Source organism: Onychostruthus taczanowskii, unplaced genomic scaffold (genome assembly GCF_017590055.1).
Source record: "Onychostruthus taczanowskii isolate IOZ18803 unplaced genomic scaffold, ASM1759005v1 scaffold5, whole genome shotgun sequence".
NCBI classification, from domain to species: domain Eukaryota; kingdom Metazoa; phylum Chordata; class Aves; order Passeriformes; family Passeridae; genus Onychostruthus; species Onychostruthus taczanowskii.
The window spans coordinates 17,162,896-17,182,357 of record NW_024502568.1 but is presented as its reverse complement, the minus strand read 5'-3'; the positions used below and the strand labels follow the sequence as shown (position 1 = coordinate 17,182,357).

The window sequence follows — 19,462 nt, the reverse complement described above, 5'->3', positions numbered from 1 at the left end:
CAAAATCCCTTGAATTAATTCACTATGTTTTGGCTTTCATAACATTTCCATAGAATTTACTTTGTTGGAAAGAACTTAAGTCCCTCACAATTCCCAGAGAGTTTGTAAGGATAAAAAATTGAAGTTTTCTCTCTGCTTACAACTTGTATTCTCTCTATATTAGAAACAAATAAAGAACTAAAAATCAATTGTTATCAATTCTAGAAGCCACTCATTAAATTGTCACTGCTTACAGACTCACAAGATAAAAATCCAACTTCAAAATATCCCAGATTTCATCTTTTTGCCATGAGAAAATGTAAAATCCAATTTGTCTGCAGACAAGTTCGCTCACTTTAATAACACTATTTTATGTAATTTATAGTATGAAGGCATTTCAAAATCCAGCATGAATAAGGGAAAGGATCTTCCATCATCTGTTCTCTTCAAGAATGTTTTATTTTATAAAATAGATAAAGATACGGATGGAAGTTTCAGCTTCCAGGGCATCCTGATAGGAGTTTGATTCCTGAAGCTTTTCCCAGGAGCATCACACCAGGAAGGGCAGGAGGAAGACCCAGAACAAAGCAGAATCCCCCCTAAGGCACACAAATTTCTCTCTGTGTATAACAATTCATACATGTATTTCTCACAGTATCAAAATAAACATTTCTTTTCTCGTAATAGAAAATCCCGCAGTAAATTCAGCAGCACCTTCAGAGGCAAAATTATTTCGTGGCTACAGCAGCAGGATAAAAACAAGTGCAAAACGTTCCCATTTATCACATTTTTTACTGAATACACAGAATATTCCATTTCCTTAGGCCAAACCCTGCCTCTTGAACAAGAGAATAAAACATGTGAGCCTTTTTCCTTGCAGGAACAGAAGTTCACACCTGCAATAATGGCAGTGATAAATATCTGGGCAGTCTCCTGCTGCCACAAACATTCATTTGAAGCATCTTTTTGCCAATCAAGATGCAGTAAGGTATTTTCAGTGACAAATTTTGCTTCCAGAGCTCCCGGAAAAGATGCGAAACCTCCTTTACCTGATGTGACTTAAGGAGTTCAGAGCCTCCCTAAGCAGCAAAACCGATTTTAGGTCAAGCCAGGAAAAGTCCATGCAGAATGCAGAGCTCTGACATGGGAGTTTCGAAGTGAAAATCAGTTTATTTAGTCTTCAAACCTTGTTATACCTCAATAAGTACTTTACAGATCCTGATTTGATCTCTGACAATTCTGTCTCAGTCAACAGAAAACTTGTTTTAAAAGGAAAACTTTTCCAGCACTGAGTCCCTGCAGGAGTGGATGCAGGGAAAGCCCTTTGGGAAAGAAAGCAAAGGGGTTTTCACAGAGATCACAACCAGAACCCAGCCCTGACTGTGGCCTTGGCATCTGAAAGAGCTGACAAGAAAGATGGAGAGAAAATTGACACAGGGAATGGCTTCCACTGCCAGAGGGCACAGAAAGATGGGATATTGGGAGGAAATCCTTCCCTGGGAGAGTGGGGAGGGGCTGGGATGGAATTCCCAGAGCAGCTGTGGCTGCCCCTGGATCCCTGGCAGTGCCCAAGGTCAGGTTGGACACTGGGGCTGGGAGCACCTGGGACAGGGGAAGGTGGGAATGGGATGGGATGCCATGGGATGAGCTTTGAGGTTTTTCCAAACCATTCCACGATTCTGTGATTCCAAGATAGCAGCAGCTCCACTGAAATTCACTTTTGCACAAGGTTTATTTGTTAGGAAGTTGATGGGAACACAGTGGGAGTAGACAAAAAAGTTACCTGATTCAAAAGGGCTTCGCACCAACTTCTGTTAAAAGCAGGCAAAAAAATTAATGAGATGTTTTAGCAACACCATTTATCATGTTTCCAAGGCTCTTTTGAAAAAGTCCATTTTAACCAAAAAATGCTTCTCTTTTAAAAGCTCCATGCAGTGTCAGTATTGAACAGTGCCCCTCAATGGAACCCACAGTGCTCAGGAGTTCTCAAGGTCAGTACATTTATTTCTGGTTTTCTAAATGCATTTGCCTTTCCTCATGGTTTATTTTTTTCCTCCCTCTGCTACACTAAACATTATTTCACTGAAAATCTACAGAACTGCCCTCAATAAATCTGTTTCAGGTATCTTGGTTTACACATCTATTAATGTCGATAATAAAATTATAAATGCAGTCATAAAATTCAGAAAACAACTAAATTTATGGGAATAGCCAGTACTCAAACACTAAAAAATAAAAAGGAAAAGCCATAAAAAAAATTTAAGTAATTTTGCAAAAATTCAGCACTAAATAGGGGAATATAACTCTGGTGCCAGGGCCTCACCACCCTCACAGGGAAGAATTTTTCCCTAATATCCAATCTAAATCTCCTCTCCTTCATTTTAAAGCCATGCCCTGTTTTCCTCTCACTCCATGTCCTTGTAGATATTTCCTTCAAAAAGTCATTGAGGAGGAACAATAAAACCAAACCTATGACAATGAGAAATCAGATTATATTCATCAAACACAATTAATGTTGGAAGCTATGTAAAATACTTTGATGCAGACCAGGAAAAAGAATTAAAGAAAAAGACAAACCTGAAAAGGAAATGATAACTGGAGACAAGTGGCAGTCCCAGTCACTGGGATAGCCCACAGGTATTTGGGATATTGTCTCTGCAGCACTGAGGTATCACCATGACAAATTATGGGAACAAGAGGGAGAGAAATGATCTTTTAAATGATAATCTTCACACCAGACAGGTGATGCTGCCAGATGAATACACTCCTAAAAGCAACAGCCATTTTGAAGACAAATGATCCCACTTTTGGTGCTTCTCATCCGCCTGTTTTAATGTAAATTATTTAGCAACTGCTTTATTGAGGGGCTCAGCGAGCTTGAGAGATAAGGAATGTGTGCAATCCAAATTTAATTGATCAAACCACGCAGTTCAGAGATCCCTGGATTAAAAAGCTCCTTGCAGGAGGAGGTCTCTTTGGGGCAGCTTTTGCATTTTGTAATTAATTCCTACCTTTGGCTCACTCAGCCCATCAGCCATCACACCATACCCCGGGGGCTGTTCCCTTCCCCAGGTTTTGGGACAGAACACAGAGGATATGGGAAGGTTTATGGGATGCAGGCTCTGATGTGGTGCTGTTCTCAGCTCTCAGAGCTGCAGAAGGTGACCCAGTCCTTGCAGACAGGAATTACTGCCAGGCTCTCATCAGTGGGGAAAATAAGGGCAGGGCTCTCTCCACATTTGCATGATATCAAAATGAAATCCCCAGCACAGGCAGTGTTCTCATTCCCTCCTCCCCAAAGAGCAGGAAAAGAGATGAAATCCACAAAGACTGATAAAAGGCTGGTCCTTTGTTCTGACTTCTCTGACTTCAGCTAAGTTTTCTGTGATATTTTAGGTTACAGCAGCAAATTAATGCCATTTACACAAATGCATGTATCAATATGGTAAATAAGAGAAATACAGTTTCCATACAGGTCACATTTCAAGTGAGAATTTCTGTTCCAGTATTAACAGATAAGAGGAGCTGAAAACATTAATACCCAAAAGCAGCCAACAGGGGATTTCACAGGAGTGGAATTGCTCTTCTCTGCCTACAGGAATGTCCTCACCTTACCTGGTTCTTCCCTTGGAATTTGGCTCCCAAATCACTCCTTCCACCCCAGCCACGGGCAGGGACACCTTCACTGTCCCAGGCTGCTCCAACCCTGTCCAGCCTGGCCTGGGACACTGCCAGGGATCCAGGGGCAGCCACAGCTGCTCTGGGAATTCCAGTCCAGACCCTGCATGCCTTCACAGCCAGGAATTCCCCATCTCCCATCCATCCCTGCCTGCCCTAGTGGAATTGCTCTTCTCTGCCTACAGGAATGTCCTCACCTTACCTGGTTCTTCCCTTGGAATTTGGCTCCCAAATCACTCCTTCCACCCCAGCCACGGGCAGGGACACCTTCACTGTCCCAGGCTGCTCCAACCCTGTCCAGCCTGGCCTGGGACACTGCCAGGGATCCAGGGGCAGCCACAGCTGCTCTGGGACTTCCATCCCAGCCCCTGCACGCCTTCACAGCCAGGAATTCCCAATTCCCAATCTCCCACCCATCCCTGCTCGCCCTGTGGGAGCCATTCCCTGTGTCCTGTCCCTCCATGCCTTGTCCCCAGTCCCTCCCCAGCTCTCCTGGAGCCCCTTTAGGCCCTGGAAGTGGCTCTGAGGTCACCCTGGAGCCTTCTCCTCTCCCACTTAACAATCCCAATTCTCCCAGCCTGGCTCCAGAGCAGAGGAGTTTTATCCTTGTCCCACATGCACAAGTTGTCTCTTGCACAATTTTACTTTACCTGTAACTTCTGCAGGTTGTTCAGTTTTATAAAACATGTCTAAGGTTTGCAAGGAGCAGAGGAAAACTTCCACAGCATTTTCCTTTTCCAACAGAGATTCATAAGCTTAGGTTCCTATATTTTCCAGGAGCTGTCTGCAGGTGTTTGGAGAAGCAGCCATATCTGCATTTTACACCCTCTCAAGGAACACAGACCTGTTTAATACTTTGCATTTAATTAAAGGGAGCAGTAAAGGCCTCATCTGCAGAACCTGAACATGAGAACATGTGGGCTGAGTCTCCAAGAATGACCCAATTCTTCCCTAACATTATTAAATTTGAATTTTGTTTCTTATTAAACTCACAGCAACTCCAAAGACTTTGGGGGATTCTCTCAGACAAGCCAGTGCTAAACAAAGTGCAGTGTCCAGAAGAGCTTCAAAGGTGCCTCATGAAAAGAACATGAAATCAATCTCTAAGCTGCAATCTAAGCAAAAAGGAGATGAACTTTTCTATTGTGGAAAAGTGAATTAATTAAACCCCTCTTTTATTATCATTTGGGACGATGACCAAAACGTTCAGCAGAATAAGCTCCAACAGGATGCTGCTGATAAAGGGCTCTTTATCCTGATCCTGCCTGAACTCAGCAGAAATCCAACCCCAACAGGACAAAAGGAGACCATCAATGATGTAAAGGACAAACTGCCTGAGGTGAATGAACTGGCGTGGACCTGGGAATTTTCTGTCACACACAAGATTTTTGCTTTTATATTGATTTTGAATCAATAACATATTTGTAAGTTAAGAAACAAACTGAACATGTTAAACATTCTCATTCCCTTCTCCATTCCATGGAAAAGACAAGATCAGAGAATCCCAGACTGGTTTGGGTTGGAAGTGATGCCTCAACCTGTCTAACCTGGCCTTGGACACTGCCAGGGATCTCCTCCTGAAGGAAAGAATGGAACATTTGCTCAGGAAGCTCTGCTGCTTCCAGATGAAGCTAATTCAGGTTTCTCTGTACTTGCAAGTCAACCCAAACCCACTTAGAATATTTTAGGAGAATAACTTATTTATTTTCTCACTAAATCAAAGGTGCAAAACATGTTTTGACAATTTTCCTCATGACAGCGAGCACACTCCATGCATTCCAGCAACAACAAAACATTTTGAAGGGCTGGTTTTCCACCACTGAAATAAATTCTGACCTATAATTGAATTTTATTTTCCTCCCCAACTTTGATCTGGAAGAAATCAGAAGGGAAAGAAGTAAATCCCTCCCAAATAAGGAGTCATTTATCACGTTCTAACAAGAACACTCCCACATTAATAACAGGATTAGAGATGGATATTCAGGTCTCGAATTGCTTTCCCCTACCTACAGCCCCAGCATGCAGGCAACAAAAGCAACTTTAGTTGAGAGATGTTTTTTAATTACATGTCCACACCTAAATGAAAACTCATCTCTCCTTGGAAAAAGCAATTAAATCCAAACCAAGATTAAAATCAGTGGTTTAAAACATGCCAAAGTGAAATTCAGCTCCTAGGCTGCAGGGGCAGGACAGGGAATGTTCTTGGGAAGGGGCTGGTTTGCTCCAAGAGCTCAGCTCGGCGTTCCTACACCATTCCAAGACAACACATGGATATCCCATGATTCACATCCCTTTTTTCCACATTTTTCCTCCCATCTGGGCAGTAACACAGGACCAAGCAGAATATCTTTTCCAGGTTCTGATGTTCAGGTTCATGGCCAGACTCACCCAGGATTTCCAATCCCAGCCCTGGAGATCCAGGGATCTGTCCCAAGAGGAAGTAAAATCAAACCAGCAAAAGGCAAAGCAGCTTTAACATGGATTCAAATATAAAATAAGTATTAAGAAAGAATAAAAAAAAAACCAAAATCAATGCACAGGCTACTGCAAAACCTCGATGAAATGGCAGGGAGTGGAACTGAAATTTTTTTAAGGCCCTTCCCAGCCCAAACCATTGTGTGGTTCTATGATTAAAATATCATAGAATTTAAATATTTCTGTATTTCTATACGTTACAATACCACATAGATATATCAAAAATACAAAAAAAGGGAAAAGAAAAATACCATAACATCCCAATTATTATCAGAGTGCATCTTTAAGTCTCAAAACATGAGCGAAATGTTTTATTCTACTGTAATGCAACAGTATCATTATTTGGGAATTGCTTTTCCTGGCATAATTTCCATGGATTTAAAACCATCCCAAGTAATTTTTTGGGGGGCATAATATTTGAAACCCCGGCAGAAAATCAACCAACCCTGAGTTATGGCAGAGCCTACAACACTCATCCTACTCTTGACATTTGGCAAAAATAAGATTTGTAACTTCTCTTGATATGGCTGAAAAATACTCATCATCTGTTGGGGAGGTAAACTTAAGCATTATTTTTAAAATGCTTGAAAAATACCTCAGAAAAGCTACTTAGAGCAAGACAAAATGTTTTTCAGAACCAAGGAAATAGCTCTGACTAGGCTGTCCCTATAAGTAAATGTGAGGTATATAGACAATTTCTGCATAAAGAGAGCACAAACATTACCCAAAGTCATTAACTGCTAGGGAGGAACTAATATGTTTACAATTCAAGCCAAGTGATAAATATGAATATATAAAAGGCAAATACTCATTGCATCCCTGTGAATTATTAAAACTCTTTCTTTCCTTAATAAATGGAAAAATTAACATGTACAAGCATTCTGCTTTTTCCAGTTACTGGGTTTTTCTCCTAGGCAGGAATCTTATCCTTGTAACTTTTACTAACACCTGAAATTTAAGAAAAAAACATTAAAAAAAAAAAAGGCCAAACAAAAAAAATACTTTAAAGTTCAAGTCTGTTAAACTAAAATTTTATTAAAAACCCCACATCATGAAGTGCCTGTTAAATGAGCTCCTATGGAGTATCAAGGCCAGGTTGGATCAGCTTTGGAGCTACCTGGGATCATGGCAGGGGTGGGACTCAAAGCTCTTGAAGATCCTTCCAACCCAAACCATGCTGGGGTTCTACAGTGAGCAGAGTGAGGGCTTTGTCCTTTCTTCCCCCCAAGACTCGGTGTCCCTTGTCCCAGCCACCAAAGACATTTGTGACGTGATGTGTCAGCTTCCATGAAGCCACCACCTGTCCTTTTGTCACCACCTTCGGTCCCTGGAGCTCTCCCACAAGACATCCAGTCCCTCATTAGATAATCAGTTGCTGCAGATCTTATCTGTCACCTGGTAATTGATGTCAATAACAAAATTATGCCTCCAAACAAAGCCTGTTAGCTCATCATTCCAGCTCATCTTCCTGAGGACAAGCTGAGCTCAAAGAAAGCCCTGGTGATGTTTTCCACCAGGCTGCAATGAAAGCTTTGATTTCCATCACCTCACAGAGAAGTAAAACAATTCCATAAATAAATGGAGTCTCCACAGCTTGAGGGGGACATCATGGATGGCAGGAGGAATGAGAAAGGCCACCAAAGTGACAGCCTGGGCAAGAGAAGGCTCCAAGGAGAACTTCTTGTGGCCTTCAATATTTAAATAGGGCTTGGAAGATAGATGGAGAGATACTTTTATCTTCTCACTGCCAAAGGGCAGAGTTAGATGGGATTTTGGGAAGGAATTCCTCCCTGTGAGGGTGGGCAGGCCCTGGCACAGGGTGCCCAGAGCAGCTGTGGCTGCCCCTGGGTCCCTGGAAGTGCCCAAGGCCAGGCTGGAGCACCCTGGGATAATGGCAGGGGGTGGAAGGGGATGAGCCTTCATGTCCCTTCAACCCAAACCACTCTGACAAGGGATGGAGAAGTTCCCTCCTGAGAAGGGGTCACAGCGTGGATGGATTCACATTTTCCTGAGGTTTCCAAACCCACAGCAGTGGGGAAGAAAGGAGTGCACAGCTGCTGCTCACGAGTTTCACTGCGTTAGAACCAGGAGGCAGCAGCTGAAGCCAACAGGAGATGAATTTCAAACAAACACAAGAGGAGACTTTTAATCCTGGCATTTCTTTTTCCCTCCCAGGGAGTGATGGGAGTTGTGCCATGGGGCCAGGCAGCAAAGGCAGCTCCACAAGGGAATGCACCAAGTCAGGAGAAGGAAGGTTTGGAGACAAGGAGCAGCCACTCCACCTCCCATCCAACCAACTTCCCCACCCAGGCTTGGGCAGAAGGCTGCGAGAAGGGAAGGATGCGGACACACTAAAATTATTAGGGCACTGAATTCCCAGAAGTAAATTGAGGAAGTGTCACATTACTATCAAATTATAACATTATTTCTGGGTTTTCAGAGATTTCATCCTTTTCCTCCCCAACAGCTCTTCCAGTTACAGGGCTTTTCAAAAATACTGATGGACACCCTTTGGATATAAAGCAGCTGCTAATTATGCTCCTCAACCACTGATAAGTATTAATATTTAAAGTCCTGAACTTGTTTAAAAATTGAAGAAAATCAAAATGTGGTGCTGCTTTGAATGGTTTTTAATTCAGTGTTCCCAAGCCACAAAGGACAGAGCCATTTCTCCTGCACTGTGTTTTGAAGAGCCACAGACCAAGGATTAAGAAGGAATTCACGTGGCCTCTGCTGTCAATTGTAAACTCATTTAATGTCATTATCAGGCTTCCCATATTTTTCAGAACACAACTTTTTGAAGTATCTCGGGCTTTTAGGATTTCCAGACTTTTCAAAGTAACTTCTGTTCCTTTCTTAAGGTAAAACTCAGTCACAGACATTTTTATACATAAAAGAATTGGGTCTTTGCACAGTCAATCAGGAATTTAGCATATTCTTGTTTGCACGAGGCAAGTTTCTAGGTCATTTTATTTAGAAAAAAATAAGTAAGTGAGGAGAAGCTCTTAATTGTGAGCATATGGCTAAATTTTAGGTGCCCATGATGCTCCAAACTGCCTCTTTATATCCCTTTTTTATTCACTGCCATCATATTTCCCTGTCATGTATCAAAGTTATTAAGAGCAATTTTATTTTGGCAACTGCTTGGGGATTTTAGAAACTACACTAAAGAGTTCATTTCTGAACATTATGGCCAAAATACTTAATTTTGGTTTAGAGCACCAATAGAAATTGTGAGTTTAATTCTATTTGCACTGCTCATTATTTCCCTCTTCCATAATTTTGTAGGATTTTAATTTTTGACTTGTTTAACACATTTAATTTCAGCTTGGTTTTTTCTGTTAAGCATTTTTCTGTTACGTTTTAGCACCAGGCTGCTCCCCAGGCTTCTAACTTGAAGGCAACATGCAAAAGCACATAAAAGTCTGTATTTTTATGCTATGTTCAAATTTTAAATAGTTCAATATTTCAAATGAGAAAACCTTCCTGAGGCTTTGGGAGTTTACATTACTTTATAACATCGAATGTTCTCCACTTTGACAGAAAAGTTGCATTAAATCCTCCATCTAATGAAATCAATGTTGTATAAATAATATATTATTCCACCAAAGAGCAAATAGGAATCAGATGCAAGCATCCCCATTATTTGTTGAATTTGCCTTTTTTCTTCCCATAACTGGAGTTTGAAGATGGAATTCATGCTCATCCCACATTTCATTAGGTGCTTAAATCTGAAACCATTTGACTAAAGGCAATCAAAAGTACGACCAGATTTGTTGGGTTTTATTTTTAAGCAGGGCAGGAATTTTTCCCTTTGCTATAAAGCAGTCAGAGAGAAAACCCTGGAATTTGGTAAGGTCATAAAGTAAATGAGATAAAGCAAAATATTAACAAAGTTGGCAGAATGTTCCTTTAAAAACATTCCCCTACACTTCCAATTCCTCAAGACATCTTAACAAGGATGTAATTTCCCATTTGCTCTCAGTGAGCAAATCAAACAGGGTGATTTATTATTCAGATGGGCACAAAGGATTTCTGAAATGCAAAAAGAAGGGCTCTAAAAGCACAAGTCATCAGTAATGACGACAGCCTGAACTGCCTTTCAAATATGAACAAAATGCAGCCATTTAGGGGCTCATACATCACGCTCTCCCAGACCCTCATTTGTTTCCTAACTGTACAGGCTGCATGAAAATGGAACCAGAATCTGGCATCTACTGAGAACATCTTTATCAGGGAAGTGATTCCACACCACGGGAGAGCAGATCAGAATCCCCACCCTTGGAAGAACAACCAAGGCTTTCCAATCACCACTTTAGGTCACTCCCCAAAAACATCTGTGTGCTGAAAAGAATCTCTTCTGAACTATAAACACAGTGAAAATATGACGAAACTTCCACTCCTATCCCAAGAAAATTCAAATTTTCTTGATAAACATCTCCAGCAATTTGGGCTCCTGATGAGACAGCATTCAACTGGAACCCAAAATCTCAGCTTTAGCTGGTGAGATCTTCTGTTATATTTTTCTTCCAATGATCTGTACAATGGGAAATTGAGAGAGAGAACTAAATCCTGCTCATTCTTATCCCAACGAAGCACAGAAATAACCATCAGAGCTAATGAGGTTACTCAGCATTTTTCTTCTCCGAGCAGAAAACCCACAAAGAGCAGTTCTCTCAATCAGCTGTTTAATATTTCAGCTGTGCACAGGTATTATGGGTATTAGACACATATTCTTAAATCCACTTTATCTTCAAAATGTTCCTTTAAGTAAAGAGATGTGGAATTAGCACTTTACGTATAAAGAACTGACATCAGCACAGGCTCAAATGAATTTTCCAAGCTCATGGAAAAGACTTATTATGGAGCAAGACACTACAGCAAATCTCCTAAATTTCTGCCAAACAAGACTCCAAGAGGCCTTTTTCCTCTGCATCACAGCCAAGCAGAAAATATCCTCCCCAAAGCAAGGAGCACCTCCAAGGAGTGGACTGCATGAGGACCTGTTTGAAATTCCAGCCAAGTTTGCCTTCACCTCAGCTGGAGCAGAGGAGCATATTTAACATCCTTCCAGTTCTGTTCCAATAGCAGACTGGAGGAAATAAATTAATTACCAATTTAGCCCAGAAAGCCAGGCTGTTATCTAAAGGCATGGAAATAACCACCTAATTGATGGGAATGAAGGTTCAGCAATGTAGAAATACTTGGTTTTAGCAAAGACTGAATGGCAGCATTGGCCCCAAGTGACCACAAAGAGAAAAGGCACAACTTTGTCCACAGCTCTCCTTCAAATCAAGTGAACTTCACCCTTCTTTAACCTCCAACACAGGTGGGAAGTTCTGCCATAAATCAGCCTGGGTCTATGGAATTCATATCCCTGGGAACCAGCTCAGGCATGTCGTGTTGGGACTTAAATTATGCCTCCTAATATAACTTACTTAACATAGATATGAAAATCCCACTGGTGCTGGTTTGTCACCCTCCTTCCCCACACTGGTGGCCACCAAACACCTGGCAGGTCACTCAAGCTCTGGCTGCCACACGCTTTTCCCTGAGCTGCATCCAAGCCTTCCTCCACAAGAACTTCACAGACTGTTCCAGAAAATGACATTTTAGTGTTCCATTGTCAGACCTGCGTGTTCTAGAGGAGAATAAACCTACAAAGCAGCTGCTTTGCAAAAAAATCCCCCCAGGCACAGCATTTCCTGGGGCAGTCCTTGAGCCAAAACCTGAGTGTGGGGAGGACATGCCAGGCTGACCCTCGCACAGTCACCCACATGTGTCCTCAGAAACTGAATGTAAGAAAAAAAGTCACGTAAAACCTGAAGTCTGTAACACCAGGCTGTGTGTGATGAAAATTTCTGAATACACACACAGATGCCTCCCTGAATTTATGACGCAATTAGCAGTGAGGGAGAAGGGCCCCTCACTGTACTTGTCCACAGAAAATGCCACCAAAAATCCATCTCACTGCTCTCCAACTCCTGCTTTTCTCACTGCCCCCAGAATTCCAAGGCAGGACTTCCACCTGCACATGTCACTGCAGCCCCAAGCAGTGCTCACTCCTTCCTGACAGACATAGGGAGAAAAGGCCAATCTGGGAAGGTAGGACACTCCACGAGAGAGAAATACATTTATAACCTAAAACAACTACAATTAATTGTCTCTTTTCTCTTTGCACCCTCTCAGGTTGAAGCCCAATCCCTCTCTCCCCTCTCAAGCATATCTTCCACGCCAGATTTCATTATGCAACAGTCATGGTCAGCATTCTTAAAAGCTAAAATATTGACAAATGGGGTGATGAAGCATTTCCAATTTCTCAGTGTATTTACTTCTATGTGCTGTTACAGTAACATGAAGCACGATAATCAGAAAACACTTCAATTTTCACAAACCCTGATTTAAAAAAATCCCTGTATACACCAATGGTGTCAGCAGTTACACATGAATCTGGTCCACATCAGAAAGTACTTTTTAATTCCCTAAAAATCTCCACAAGATGCTGTATGGTTTATAAGTGGGGCATATGCATAATGCTGTGCAAGACTAATCAGCCTTGAGACAACAGCTTCTAAATATCATTATGGAGAAGACAAGAATGATGTTTAACTGCTGCTTCTGTCAGACAGATTCTCCTTTCAAGTCACTCAGGATATCAAGTTATAGTATTTCCTTCCAGTAATCACGGGCTGGATAAACTCACATTTTCAGCTTGTGAAAAAGCAACAGCATCTCCTACCACTGATCTGTTGGCTCTGAGGAAGTAGCCTGTGTTATTTCAGACGTGCTCACCCTACCATGTAATTTTACCCACGTCTGTATCCAGGCTGCAGCCAAAAACAACATTTATTTTCGTAGAGAGAAATCCACAGAGGACCTGGAATACAGCAAGTCAGCACTGCTGGAAAGAAGAATAAAAAGAAAAAACCAACAGCATGGTGGTTGCTGTTGCATCAATAAGCAGGTCGATATTGAAGTTCTTTGGAAAAAAAAATGTAGCTGATAAAGTAACATGAGAAATGCTGAATGTGATCAAAGCGGTGTCACAGCCCCTAGCCCAGGGCAGAGCAGCGGGTGATGTGGAGGGCACAGCCCCGGCACCCTCGTTCAGGGATCAGCAGCAGGGATAAGGAGCAGAGGGAAGAGGGCAGCGGCAGTACCTGCACAGGTAGCAGGCAGGGAGAGCAGCGGAGCTGCCCTCTGCTGACTGCCTGGTTTGCTGAACGCTGCTCTGAGCCGGTCCTGCACAGCCACGCCGCGGTTTAACCGGCCGGGCTCTCCCCGCGGAGCCCTGGGTGACACGGAGCCCTGGGTGACACGGAGCCCTGGGTGACACGGAGCTCTCCGGAGCCACACGGGTCTCCTGGCCGGCCCCGGCCGCTGCGGCAGCACCGTGCTGCAACGGGCTGCTCCAGCTAATTGACTCCAAAATACACCCAGGACTCGAGCCAGTGCTTCTGCTGCATCGTGTCCGTGGATGCCCGGGCTCATCCAGCGCCCAGCTCGGCTGGCCCTGCCTGCTGTGGCGCGGGGGCCGTGCTGGAACACTTTGGGCTGGTCCAGCCGCTCTCATCTGCCATGTCAAATCAGGGGTCGCTTCAGTAACCCCCAAAATCAATAACCCTCATCGACATCCATGGTGAAGGCAGTGCTGTGATAGTGGAACCTGCTGGCACCTGGGCTAGGAGACTTTCCTACTGGAAAGTATTTAGTGAACAGCAAAACTCCTGGGAACCTCTGAATGAAACACGGACCCGACGCTTCCCAACTCGGACCAATTCTCATGCTTCTCATGGCATTTTCTGTCTAGCACTCAGGTAAAATACACACGACCTATTTAACTTCCAACTTTTTTTCTTTTTTCATCATTGCTAGACCCTCATTGCAAAATGAGGGAAAAGGAGGAGATGTGATTCAAGTTTTACGCAGATTATCACGTTTATCAATCTCCTCTGCCAAACTGCTTCGCTCCAAACTCGCGTCCATTTTATACAAGGTTTAAAAGCAAATGGGAGCAGCTACTCCTTTAGCACCTTAAACACTTTCCCTCCCAATAAAAGGCAGCCGTGTAGCTTTAACCCAGCGCTTCGCTGAAATTCCCAATGGATCAGCATCACCCACTCTGCGGCTGCTCCATCGCTCCCGTAGCGCGACTGGAAACCTGGGCTGCGCGGGGACGGTGTGCACGGCTCTGTTATTAATGAACCCCCGCGCAGGGGAACCAGAGCAATAACGAAACCTTCCCAGCCAGCCTGCGAGCGCCAGCTCCGCGCTTCTCCCCTCCTTGTGGGCTGGGGGACGCCCGCCGGTCCCGCTCAACAAGTTCCCCTCGGCGGGGACCCGGCCGAGGGGACCCCCCGACAGCGAGCCCCCGCCGCAGCCCATGAGGGCAGCGGGGGAGCGCGGCGGCGGCGGCGGCTGCGGCTCCTCCGGCGGCTCGGCGGCTCCGCGGCAGATGCGCCCCGGCGCCCAGGCTCTGACGCCCAGCTCGCCCCGGCGGCTGGAGGGAGATGCTCGCCCAGACCGCCGCTTCTGCGTGAGGAAGCACAAGGTAAGTAAGGCGCTGACCGCTCGCCCCGACCCCAAGAAATTCCCCGTCCGCTGGTTCTGCCGGCGGAAAACTTCGTAGGGATGAGGAGAAAGGCTGGCGCTGAGCGCCAGCGTTATGCAATAGCGTATGTGCCTGCCTGCGAACAGCTCCTGCATCCAATAACTTTCGTGACAGATAAGGAGAGAATATCCCGATACGCGACTTTCTTCTAGAAAAATACCAGCGTTTCTTTGCCTGCTCCCCCTTCCAGCGGTGCCTGGTAGGGGAGAGGGGTAGCTTGAGGATTTTTGGAGGATGCACGAAGTGCTTTGGCTTTTCACATGGCTGATGGCGAGGAACTACCGCTGCTTATTAACTTCAGCCGTCCTAATGAAGTGTCCGTACAGCGGCGATGGAGGAACACGGGATGTGTTCATCCCTGAACTTGCAGTACGGCACTTCATTAAAAGCCCAACCAACCCAAAAATCCTCCTCGAGGACTGAAGCTGCTGCTATTCAGTGAAGTGTGCAGGGTTCTCCCGTTTTAACACACTCGCGTCCCCCATCACCATCACCGACCACACAGAAATCGGGGATGCCGTGGAAACGCCGTAGGAAAACGGGACAGAAGGGAGCAGGGAACCATCCCCAAAGTCACAGTCCTTGCATCCTTCAAGGCATCCCGAGCTTCCCGCTCTGCAATTCCATCGTGCCTCCCTCGCTAGTAAAATCCCTGTGCCGTGACCTCAGCGCCTGTTAATGCCATGTTTACGGGGAGTTACGGCAGCGAGGGGATGCAGGACTGCAGTTCCATGGGATCTGCCCGGGGGAGGCGGGGGGGCCGCCGGCCCCGGCAAAACAGGGACAGCTTGCACTGCTGGGAGCGGGGAATATATTCCCTGCTTATGTCACCGTCTCCCGAGGGCTCTGTCCCAAGGGAGCTGTGCCCCCCTCTCAGCTGCGAGTCGGAATAGGGAATGGAGCGCTTTGCTTTGACCTTGTGTGTCTAAGCAGCTTAAAATCCTGCACGGAGGAGAATTTAACTCATTAGGCTCTAGGACCTGTTTTTCCCAGCCTCGGAGAATCATTTCTTTTTCCCCCAGCTGAATGCTGGCAAGTGCAAAGGGAAGGAAAACCAGTAACAGGTCACGTCTGATATAAAGTGGGAATTTATTCCCTCCTCTTAAGTGCAGGATCGTGCTCGGATTTAGCGGGCTGCCAGGAATGCTGCATGTATCAAGGTTAATATCTGGCTTCTAGATGGAAAAACTCCTAGCTCAAAATAAATAAATAAATAAAATAATCACATGATATGCAACTATGTCCTAGCCATGGACTGGGATTAATTTAATGTCAAATTCCAAGGCAACAGACCAATAGTAAAACTAGGAAATCAGGGAGAGGAATGGATCTCCTCACTCTTGGTGCTCCACCAGCCTGCTCGTGCCTGGCTGTCTGGACTACAACGATCTGCTCCCTCCGAGTACAAATAACAGTTCTAAGTTAAAAGCTGGGTCCTTCTCCTGGCATTAAAAATTCATATTTAAATGAAAATATCTCAGGGCTCAGATATTACTAATTTATCACCTAGAGGGTGATATTCTGCTAAACAGTGGTGGCATAGGGTCCCTGATTCCAGGAGAAATCCATAATGTAGATTGCTAATCCAGACACTCAGACGGAATCGTTCTAATTCCAACAGTTTTAAAATAAAATTCCTGCCCGAGAGTTTAAGGTGCTGTTGCACTGAAAGCAACCTCCCTTCACATGATGGGGAAAGCTGACACTAAATCAGCTTTTTTTAGGGCTTTTTTGTAAGGATGTCATGATGCCCTTGATGAAAAATATTTGTTCTTTAGGACTCCGTCATTATTAATGATGTGTGTTTTTAACGAGATGCTCGAGATAATTCTAATCCTGGATGGAATCAGGGCTTTTCCCTGGGACTGACACATACAAAACCACAAGATAAAGTGTTCGGTTCCTTATTGAGAGGGCCAGCACTTAGCATTCAATGCACCCTAGTATTAACTGAGCTCACAAACAAGGAGCTCATAGGATCCTTGCTGCTTTTTCCCCCAGTTAACCACTGCACTGACAGAGCATTTCTGCATGAGGGGCACACACTGCACATTCTATATTCTAATCTAGATATAATTAACTCAGCAAAAAGAGCGGTAAGTTCAGTGCAGAGGAGCACAGGGAAGGAGAACGTGGTGAAGGAGCCCCGGAGCTGCCCAAGTGCCGAGTCACGGAGCGTGCGTCACCTCGCAGACCAGACACCACTGGTCACCACCAGGACACTGCCTGGGAACCCAAAAACCCAAACTCAGCCAGGGACTGTGCAGAAGGCAAGGAAATACCAACACTAATGTTCGCTTCTGCAGGATTTAAAAGCCAACTTAGCCACGCCATTCCTTTGCCGTGACTGATGGGGAAACCAGTCAGGGAAACCTGTGAGCATGCCAAAAATCCCTGCTAAAATGTAAGGATACCTCCACAGAGCTCTTGAGCTGTGATGTCTCAAGGCCATTCCTTACCCGAGCACAGGACAGGGAGAACTAGGGATGTATAGTCCCATAATTCATGCCCACTTGAAGAAATGACAGCAAATCTAGAATATCTGAGCCCATAAAAAATTCACGTGATTATCTGAACTAGCTATTAATAAAAAGCTCTTATATTCTACTTTATGACAGGCACGGTTTAAAGAACTGCCGAAAATTTGTCTGAGATATTAAAAAACATGTAAGCAACAAATCTATTTTATAGCTCAGTACTCCCCTGTATTTTAACTAATCAGTTTGCAAATTAAATAGGCTTTCTGAAAATGAAATCATGAGCATATTTTAAGGAAAAAATCATCTCAGAGTGATAAATTCAGTGGGAGCTCCACATTGAGCCTTATGAAAACTGGTGCTTGCTTAGAAAATTCTGAATAACCTCTGAACACACACAGGTACAACTCCCTGGGTATTCACCCTTGATTTTAAATTGTTATTGACCATACAGAAATTTGCTCAGAGCATTCTCTTATTGTAGTGGCACATCCCCATCTGAAGGCTGTTTACTCCAATTTTACTACATTTAGGCAGAAAAGTGATCCCTTAATACTCCTGAAGCAGTTCACTCTGTTCATGCTTTTGCATGAAAAACTGCTGAAAACTGTTTCCCATTAAGACATCCCAGCACAAGTCTCCCAGGCAAAGAGAACTGCGTGTAAAAACAACAACTCAGTGGTCAATCAGCAACATTTGGTGTCCTCTTTGTGTTTTTCTCCCCCTTTAGTGACACAAGACACCAAGCCTGATTTTACTCCAGTTTTTCCAGCTAAATCCACTGGGTTTGATACGGAGCAGTGTAGAGGAGTAAGGGCCATTTTCAAAGTCTGAATTAAACAGAGATGGATTAAAAAGACTGAAGACCTTCAAGTCTTGCTATGTTTAGGTGCAGATCCAAACTTCTACATCATAACAACAGATTTCTGTCCTGACAGGGAAGTGCTGGAGCGCTACCGTGTCCCTCTCCCCAGAGTTGCTGATTTCTGGTCTCAGACTCAGCCTGTATCAAAAAATAGTTATTAAACATCTCAGAAACCCCAGGTTTAACTCATGTTTGTGACATCCATGGGCAGGAGAAGCAGGTTGCTGCTGTTATTTTTGCCTGCCCATGATTGCTGGAGCAAGCCTATAAATAAAGCCCACGTAGATACCGAATTAAACCAGTTTAAAAACAAAAGCAGAGGAAGCTTTTTCCATCTGGTCTGAGCAAGCAGGAATTGTCACAAGCTCACCAAAAAAAAAGGAGTTACTTGTTTTGGGCTCTTGCCCACCTTCCCTGCTTGTTTTACAGCTGCCCTTCTCTCCTCTTCCATTTTTTTTCCCAATTCTCATGTCAAGGTTGTGATGGCATTGCTTGGAACAATTTTGGGGAGGTCAAAGCTTATAAAGCCCAGCCATGGTGTAAATGACTTTTTAAAAGCTGGAACAGGGGCTTTCTGATGCCCAAGACAAACCTGTTTAAGCAAGTGTGTGAATTCAGGACTGTATTTTAAAAGTTCATAACACAAGTAGTTTTGGTCTGGTTAGTTACTTTCTGGGAGAAGGAAGAAGAGGGAATTCAGTAAAATCCTTAATTTTGGTGTATTTATCTATGAATAAGCACAAAACCTACAACAAGCCCAAAGTCTCCTTCCCACCATTAGTAACTGGTTGCTCATACCCATTTTGTTATTACATTCATTATTCTCTCCTGCAAACAGAGAAGAGAAATCAATGAGGAGATATCCATGAGTACAGAAATTTAACTTGTGGATCAGTTGAATACATTTCTGTGTATCAAGGCCATCGGCAAATAAAACACAGTGATATCTCTATGGAGCTGACAAAGAGACAGATAAAACATCCCACTGCTGGAGAGAGTAATTCAGCAGAAATTATGCTTCAACTGCCTGCTCACAGTGATAACACCGATCCCTTCTGGAGACCGAGCCTAAACTGCTGAATTCCAGAGGAATCCGTGTGTTTTTGTTGAGCACATTGGTGAGAAGAACATTCCTGCATTCACAATTTGTAATAAAAGCACTCAGAGCCACAAGAAAAGTGATGCAAATTATCTGTCTGGTGGCCAGTTGTGATGCCTTTCCCAGCCAAAAAATATCTTGAGAGGGTCTTTAATTATTACTTTAATAAACTTCTTAATCATCCCTATCACAAACAGCCCATCCTAAAATCCAGAATCACAAAGTGGTTTGGGTTGGAAGGGCATTAAGGATCATCTCATTCCAACCCCTGCAATGGG

At 44.0% G+C, this 19,462-nt stretch overlaps 2 protein-coding genes across 4 annotated transcripts in view; one reads left to right on the top strand and one right to left on the bottom strand.

Annotated features, from left to right (window-relative positions):
* DOCK1 (dedicator of cytokinesis 1) overlaps positions 1-19,462 on the bottom strand; it is a 266,426-nt gene that overhangs the window by 119,876 nt on the left and 127,088 nt on the right. The gene's annotated exons all lie outside the window — the stretch shown is intronic.
* INSYN2A (inhibitory synaptic factor 2A) overlaps positions 14,454-19,462 on the top strand; it is a 38,087-nt gene continuing 33,078 nt past the window's right edge. The window contains exon 1 of the mRNA XM_041415306.1: positions 14,454-14,683. The gene's annotated coding sequence lies outside the window, so the exon portion shown is untranslated. The remainder of the gene's footprint in view (positions 14,684-19,462) is intronic.